Here is a 9052-nt window from a genome sequence, read left to right as displayed (position 1 = left end):
TCAGATTTTTTGATGGCCCCAGAGTGGCTCCACCTAGAGTTGGGCTCCCAACAATGCTGTGTGTACAATATTAGTGACACAATACTGTTGAATACTCCATAACACTTCCTTAGTGTGTGCACACACACACACACACACACACACACACACACAAAACCCCTAGAGGAAGTTATGATTACAAACTCAGGGGAATGGGTGAAAAAGAGAATGTTGGGTGAAAGGTGATGATAAATTTACAAAAAAAGTACCAACAAACATCAGGACGATAAAATGGTATCTTTCATTCTGGCCATTATTTGGAAATAATTTGTGGAGCGAAACTACTGAAAGCATGTTTAAATTATGGTATTCACTTAATGCAATATATATGGGAACAGGTACCCTATTGTTCCAATCCCTTCCTGAATTGTGTTCCTGGGTTTAATTTGTAAGATTTACGCATTTCTCCTCTCTTAACCTTCCCATTCTTCATGAATAATTTTTTGGTAGAATCCCATGTTTTCTCATTACAGAGAGACTTAACTTAGTCCTGTCTTTTGTTGAATGTTGAATATTTAAATATAGCTTTCATTTCAACTGCAAGCTTTTTCTTACAGGTAGAGTTTTTGATTTTCAAAAGAATGAATCTCTTCCCAAAAGGCTTATATTTATATTTATAAGCAATTTATAAGGCAAATAAATGTCATAATAAGGTCACTCAGTCATAGTGTTAAAACATTCTAATATCTGATAGTTTGCGAAATAAGAAACAATGCTGATTTTGCTCTTCAGATTCATCATGTCGTATAACGGTTTTACATAAAGATGTTAATTTTAGTGTTAGCCAAACCACACACCTTTGGAAAAGAATAATCTGGCCTAAGGTAGATCCAGCATATGCATTTGTTTCACAATATGTTTTTAACATAGTTTTCTCTGAACTTTACTAATTTTCCTATTGATTAAACATGTCTACTTGAATTAGGCATATGGGATTTTCTGGCAACTATCTTAGATGAATCTTTGGGGGGCTCTAAGGTATACCTGGGATTTTGGATTTCATTATCCAGGCTTATTTCATTCTAATATAATAAAATTCAGCAAATGGCAGCACTGACATAGGACTGAAATAATCAAACATCCAGTTATTTTTGAGGAATCAGTTAATTACATGCTAATGCTGACTGAGCTTATATTTGTGTATGCATTTAATTTTTTTTCAAGGAGTTTATACATTACACATAGTATTTGCATATGCTGTTAAAAACAATTCAGTACGAAAAATAACAACAATTTTTTTCTAACACAGTTTGCTGTATCTTCTCCAAGAATCGTTCAGTGCTACAAATAAATTATATCTTTTAAGTGAATTTGGTCAAGTATTTTGATAATAATTAGGTGGCAATTAGTATTTTCTTGCTATAAAATCAATATTATCTAAATCATTCAGTAATTTTATGCCATAAGAGGTTATTTAAAATACACATCATTTTACTATTAACTTTTTGTAAACTGAAAAGGAAGTTTTCATTACCTAAGGCAAAAATTGTATGTAATTTCAAGAGTCTTTTAAATTAAAGGATAATGGGAATCCTTTGAGATACTTTTGACAAGGAGCATGTTCTCCCAGCGAGGGTCAGGGTTCAATTCCTAAAGTCATCCATCACATAAGACTGTCAAGGGCTGAATAGCTGCAAAACTGAACAGGAGATAGGATGCCCATGCTGACCTCCTAAATCACTTTCACGCACACCGTTCAGTAAATACCCACACCCATTCCCAAACACCATAGGCAAATGGCCACACATATTAAAAAGGGCCTTTGTGATGAGGAGAGGCAAGTTTTAATGTGATTTGAACATCAAAGAATTTTGTATATTTGAGATTTTCTTTCAAATGCTTGTTTTAATCATACAAAAAGATAGCATTTCATATTATTGTTTTAGTGACAAATCATTAGCTGAAAATATTTATCGATACTCTTTAATGCCAATAGTTTTGAGAGTCACAGGCAGTGTAAAAAAATGTTTAGGTAAGGCACCCTACCTATAGTTGGTCTGTCAAAACTACCCATTTAGTATTCAGAGTTCCTGAGGAACCTATAACATAGTGGTACTTGTGAGCTAAGTCAGAAATTTAGTGTTAATTTCAGGTGGTTCTGTCTTAACGACATTTTTAATCCCTTTTTCTTATGGTGTGGACTTCATGTTAAGGAACATAGGTTAGGGGGGCACCTGGGTGGCTCAGTGGTTGAGCATCTGCCTTTGGCCCAGGTCATGATCCTGGGGTCCTGGGATCAAGTCCTACATCAAGCTCCCCACAGGGGGCCTGCTTCTCCCTCTGCCTATGTCTTTGCCTCTCTCTCTGTGTCTCTCATGAATAAGTAAATAAAATCCAAAAAAAAAAAAAAAAAAAAAAGAACATAAGTAGGTTAGGTAATTCTCCTTGAAGTAACCTTAACACTGTCTAGTTAGCTTGTTTTGCTTACTAAAATACATTGTAAATTTTCTCTCTAATTCTTCATTTCTCCAACTAAAATGTGCGCTCTATTGTAGTGGACCAGCCTGTCTTCACAGCTGATATCCAGTGATAGGCATAAGTTCTCACTATTTCCTAAATGAATTAACTAAATAGCTACTCTACCCCTCCCCCCAAATTCTGGGCCTGAAGGAAGCCTTCCCATAAGTAAAAACAATTGATTACATGCAAAACAACATTCCTCTCCGAAGTACTAATTATGATTTTCCTGACAAGAGTCAATCCACATCTTTCCTACATATGAAATGGGTGTAGAGTATTTAACTTATTTATAAACTAAGGTAACTGGAAGGATGTTTTTCTCGAGGCTTACAAAATTAAATCAATTTGGGTTCACATTCACTCTTCCGTGTGAGGGAAAGAAAAGAGTGAGCGTCCTGTGGATAAGAACTGCCTTTGACTCGCTCCATATCCATATATTCATCAGGTGTGTTACAGTATTTGGCATTGTAGTTCAACATGTTTTTCTAAAATTAATTCAAACAAGTTCAAAAAATCTTTTATTCTTCACCAATTGTTTGAGTCAGGAGATGATCTTTAAAAGTTAGAGGATGTAGATTCACACAAGTGGATGACTGCATTTTTCTAAAGTTTTCATAAAAATTGCCTAATAAGGCATTTCAAATATACCCACAAAAGAAAGCATCCTGACCCAACTTTCTTAATGAACTCTAAATCTGAATTTTATAATACATAGAGATTTTGTTATACAGACTTATCTTGGCCATTTCTTTTTCAGTAACCAGACAAGGGAAAGTGCCATTTAAATATTAAAGATGATGCCCTCAAAATATCAAAATATCTAAATGATATCAATACTTCCGGAGAGATAAAAGAACAATGATGATGATTCAATATTAATTAAAGTGTTTCCTAACATAACAAAACCTTGACCTTTCCAAAAATATTTTGATTTCCTAACATGAGAAAATTAGAAAATTAAATAATGGAATTGGTGTCTCTCTAAAATGCAACATTCTGGGATCCCTGGGTGGCACAGCGGTTTAGCGCCTGCCCTTGGCCCAGGGCACGATCCTGGAGACCCGGAATCGAATCCCATGTCGGGCTCCCGGTGCATGGAGCCTGCTTCTCCCTCTGCGTGTGTCTCTGCCTCTCTCTCTCTCTCTGTGTGACTATCATAAATAAATAAAAAATTTTTTAAAAAGTAAAAAAATAAAATGCAACCTTCTTAGGTTGACTGAAAATGAAATTGTCTTAAATAATGATTTAAAAAATCATATGAGAAAGTTCCTAATTGGTATAATAAGTTGCCCAGAACTTCTATTATTCTCTAGAACTCTGTCTTAATTTTTAGAGGAAAATATAAAGAATCAATGAAGGAAAATATCCTTGACAGTTTCCCTAAGATATGAAATTCACATATTTTAAAATTTAGAATGATTTGAAGCATCAACCTATTTCATGTAAAAAAAAATCAAGAATTTCAAATAGTCTTGCTGAAATTTGTTCTCTGGGGGTCCTTATGAAAGTGAATAAAACCTTCATAGGCACACATCTTACCTCTTCTGCCAAGAGGCTCATAAAGCATCTTTTCAGTTCTGGTGTCCAGATTTTATTCAGCTGTAAGGTTATGGCACCCCCTAGCCCAGCCTAATAGAATAGCAGTCAATTCTGGCACAAACTGAAGTTTAAAGAACTTTAAAGAATATATATAAAACATGGGAGCTTTTAAAAAATATTCTCAATTCAAGGAGTTATTTTATTTGGTAGTACTATTTTATTTATTATTGTTTAGAATTTCTGGTATATAATCTGTTCTGACTCTGAGTTGTAACAATTGCTGGTGAAGTACAGGAAGCTGATTTATTCTAAAGATACCATGGAGCATAAACACATCCAACAGATTTTCACTGGTTCCCAAAATTCTGCCCGCAACTGCAGATCATCAAAGAGCCAGACACCCGGAGTACAAGTATGAAATACAGAACATGGCTGTGATGGATATTGACAAATCTTTTGCTAACAGGCAACAGCTCTTTGGAGGAAAAAAATACACACACACACACACACACACACACACATATACACAAACACATATACATTATTGAAAAATAAATCTGAATATAAGCGGCCACCATTCAGAAAAAGATATTTATCCTTATTTTATTGTATACTGTACATTAAAGAAAGAGTTGAAAAACAAAGAATTCTGATGCTCTGGTAATAAATTTAAACTGATTTTGCTTGTCCTATCTTTGAATCTTCATGGTTTCCTTATTAAGCCACAATGACTATTTCCAGCATATCTCAATAGTGCTGCTTGCATAGCACCTGTCAGTAAGAATTCAGCAATATAAACCTTAACGGCTTTGATGGGAATGTAAATGGAATACCAATTTGCCAGTGCAGCACAAGCCTGTACTATCCATGGAGTTCACAGGATTCCGATTAGTCTGACATTTTTTGCAGACTTCAGGAAAAGAACTATGGTAAAACTTGGAAGCAAACAAAAGGCAAGTTTCCTCACCTTACTTATAGTCCATTTTAGACTTATTTGCTGCAGGGATATTTGAAAGGCATCTTTCTTTATTCTGAGATACTGTAAATCTAGATACTGTAAATCACTCGGTCAATGTACATTAAATTTAATTTAGTCTGACCACCACTACTATTCAAAGACCAGCAAATTGATTGTGTTACTAAAAGGTGATCGCATTGATACTGCCATTTAATGAACTCCATGCTCGTACATTGCTCCTAATGCACACTATTTTAGATCACTTAGTCAACTGCACTCTAATTGAATTTATCATTTGAAACCTTGACTTGATGCTAATGGTCCAAAATAGCTGAGTCTTTCCAGAGTAGTCCTGTCTACAAAATGCCATATATTGATGTTTTCCTGCAACAAACACTTGTCTTTCTTGTCTTTTTGGCAGGGCCGGTTGTCAGTTATTGAGGTACAATTATAAGAAAACTTGCATTTAAAAAAAGATATTATTGACCTCTGCAAATTGACTGGCAACATCAAAATTTGAAAGTGGAGCTCAGACAGACTTAATGGGATATATGCAAATTCTCCATACACAAGCCTGAAACTGTCATATGGCTGCTGTTATTTTAAGATATGCATGATCTCCTTATTCTGTTCTACCCCTTTTATTTTCACTAAATGGAGGCAGCATGTTTGCTAAGACTAGTCTGGATTGAGAGAAATGGCAATAGCATTTGCTGGGTTCCACCGTGAAGGATCATCACCGGTGCCAGTTGGTTTTAGAAGCCAGAGCTGGGAAAAAAGTGAAACTGATGTAAGGTGACATTAAACCAGGAAAAAAGGTGTACAAAAAAAGATGTGATTTCTGTAGGTTTACAAAATCAAGGCAGCATTGTAGAAATTAGAAACGAGTAGAGAATCGTAACTGATTATGCTTTAATTTTTTTTTTTACCAAAGAAGAACCTAATTTAGTGTTGCATTGTAGTTCAAAAATAGCTCCGCATAATTCATAAGGTGCTGTACTTGAGGAGTGCTGCAGTTCCTCATTATGATAATGCTTTTTGATAACTTTTATTGAACATAAGCATTCCCATGATTAAATCTCTTAATAGGCATCTCTCTTCAATACTGGTTGCCGTAATTTCAAAGCTATGCTGTACACATTTCTGTACCGAAACAAGGTGATATCAGAGACTGCTAGCTAAAAATCAAACGGGAGGATAAATATATGGAAAATAATCTAATTTACAATAAGATTTCCAATGAAAAATTACTACCTATACAAAGTTTTGAGCAAAAAAAAAAAAATAAGGATTTTTCATCACTGTTTTTACTCATCTAACCTAAGAAAAGTAAAAAGGATGAAGCATATTTTTGAAATTACTCCAATTTTTAAATTCCCCTTTCTTTTACATCTGGGTGTGCCATTAAGTTCAACCTCATAGGATCCATTAGCTGATTACTTCTATACCTACACCATGTCCCTCCACATTTGTTATATGGGGTTTCATAAAATTCTAATGTCCAGATAATTATAAAGTACTCCATGACCAGGAATGCTCCTGACAGTTTCCTGGTTGCTCAGATCCTACAGGAAGACACAAAGTGGCCCAGGTGGATGCGTTGCATGCAGTAGGTTTGCATCATAGCTGAGGGACCCTTAAGTAAGGAAATCCCAACCTTCCGTTATGATTACAAGTAAACCTGCCTAATTGAACCTGGAGGGGAACAGTGTAATATCAATTATCATATTGTGCAGCATACTAACCTGTTCTTTGTTTTGAAGGACACACTTTTTCAGCTTTCTAGGCTACTTGGTATACAAACATCCATAGCATGGTAATTTGGAATAAGAGAATCAGTGCCTCTGCTTGCACAGAAATATGACAGATTCACAGAGAATCATCTCTCCAAACTCTCCTTCTGACCTCAAATAGAATGCATTTTCTGCTCTGCATATGTTATCTCATATATCTTTAGGCTTTCATCAGTACATCTGGCGTCCCCAAGTCAACTATCAGCTCCCAGAAAACAAAACTCATTCTCATACCAATATATATCCTTAATGCCCAACACAATGTCATAATGTGCTTTGTACTCAATGCATATTTAAGATTTTTGATGATAATGACAGATTAATTGATTGATGGTGGAAATGATGCTAAAAATGAAAGCTGAAGTCAATTTTCCAGAGGTTTTCCCCTCACAATGCCAAACATCTAGGTATTTAGAAATCCAAAGAAATCTTGATGGTGGAAGTTATTTAGAACATAGAATTTTACTACCCAGAGTGTCACTCTTCAGATCCTGTGTTTTGATATGATGTGGAAATAGTATTTGTTTGTGAACCTGAGCTGGTAAAACGTATGCACATTTACTTAGAAGAATTTGTGCAGAAGATGCCCTTGAGACAAGAAGAAACAGAAATTTAGAATGAAGAGGAAAATAGAGTTAAAATGAATGCTAAGCCAAAAGTCACGTTCACTTTTTGGCAGCTAATAGCTAGAAAGCTTGATTTGCACTGTGGAAACGGGGACCTGATGCCCAAAGTAATTCACTGGTAAAAGTGCCTGGAGTATATTTCTCTGGTACACACAGGTAGCTTGAAAGTTTCGTTGTCTTTATAATACTGCTACTAGGGATTCCTATCATATATTTTTAAAAATCCCTTTATAATCAAGAGTTTGAAAAGCACATTAGGGATAAACAAACAACTGGATAGGGAGACAAAATAAGCTTCTTCTTTAGAAATAATAAATTGTATCAATTGAATACCTTCTCTATCAAGGGAAACATAAGAGGGAATACTGTTTTTTTTGGTTTTTTTTGTTGTTGTTGTTGTTTTTTTTTTTTTTTTTTTTTTTTTTTTTGCGGACAGCTTTAAATGTACCTTCATACTTAAGGTAAATATGAAAAGAATATCAACATACTTTGCAAATATCAGGGATCTTATTTTGGATAGTAAAATAAAAGCACTGCCAAAGTCTGAACCAAGAAAGGGTCAGTTCTTTTAGAGAGAGAGAGAAAAAAAAAAGAATCATTTGAGATGTAAATATCTGACAAATAACATACAGCAGCAAAGGGAAATTAAAAGGGGTTTTGGAAAGAAATGAACAGTTTCTAGTTGTTAAGGTAATTAACCTTTTTTTCAAGATCATTAAAAAATGTTTTTCCTGCACATTACTAATTTTCTTTCAGGTTATAGGGGTCATTGTTTAGCAGAACAAGAGGGGAAAAATTGAGAGCTGGTATTCATCTACCAAGGGCAAAGGGGACACAAACAATATTAACAATCAGTGTTAAGTTCTTTCTTTCTGGCCTGTGTCTTCCTATCCCGGAATTCCACGGCAGGCTAGTGAGATACACCTGTGAAAATAGCACCCATTCAAATATTAATTACCAGTGAAAATTATCAGTGCAAAACAGTTCCTTCAGTTTTTTGAATATGTCCCACTATTTCCACACTATTTCATCGAAGGAGTGATGTTCTTCTTAGCATTCCATATTGCGTGAAACATTTTTTTTTTTTTTGACTGCACTGCAGAAAGATTTCTTTTTTGATGCCATGCACTGTGGAGCTGATTTCTACAAGACAGCTACATTAAGGACAAAAACGCTGTTCTGGATTACTCTCACAAAATATAAATGCTGAAAGGCTGAAGAGAGGGAATAAACAGCTATAATAACCAGTTTTGGCAGAGCACATGGTCATGCTGACCTCCTTAATTCCATAATTGCTTTAGCTTTTCATGTGTAGAAGTTTTATTTTCATGGGTCCTGAGCAACTCGGAATACTTCTGACTATTGTAAGAGCCTTTTGATAGAAGTTGAGCTCAAGAGCACAACTTCCTAGGTATCTAGAAATTATAATAACCGAATCTGATTAATTGCCCATGTGAGTTTCTAGGAGACCAATCTAATCGGCCTAGTTACCATCCCGTTCTAATAGTTTCTTTACGCAATATGAGGACAAAGCAGAGAAACCATTTGCAGTGTGATTGTTCAAGAGTTCAACTATCCTAAAAATCAAACCAACAAGTAAGAATGCTGACGAAATGATATAGAACCAAGGATCTCAT

The sequence above is a fragment of the Canis aureus genome, chromosome 8 (assembly GCF_053574225.1).
Source record: "Canis aureus isolate CA01 chromosome 8, VMU_Caureus_v.1.0, whole genome shotgun sequence".
Taxonomy (NCBI): domain Eukaryota; kingdom Metazoa; phylum Chordata; class Mammalia; order Carnivora; family Canidae; genus Canis; species Canis aureus.
The sequence above is the reverse complement of the archived record's forward strand: the minus strand, read 5'-3'. Positions refer to the sequence as shown.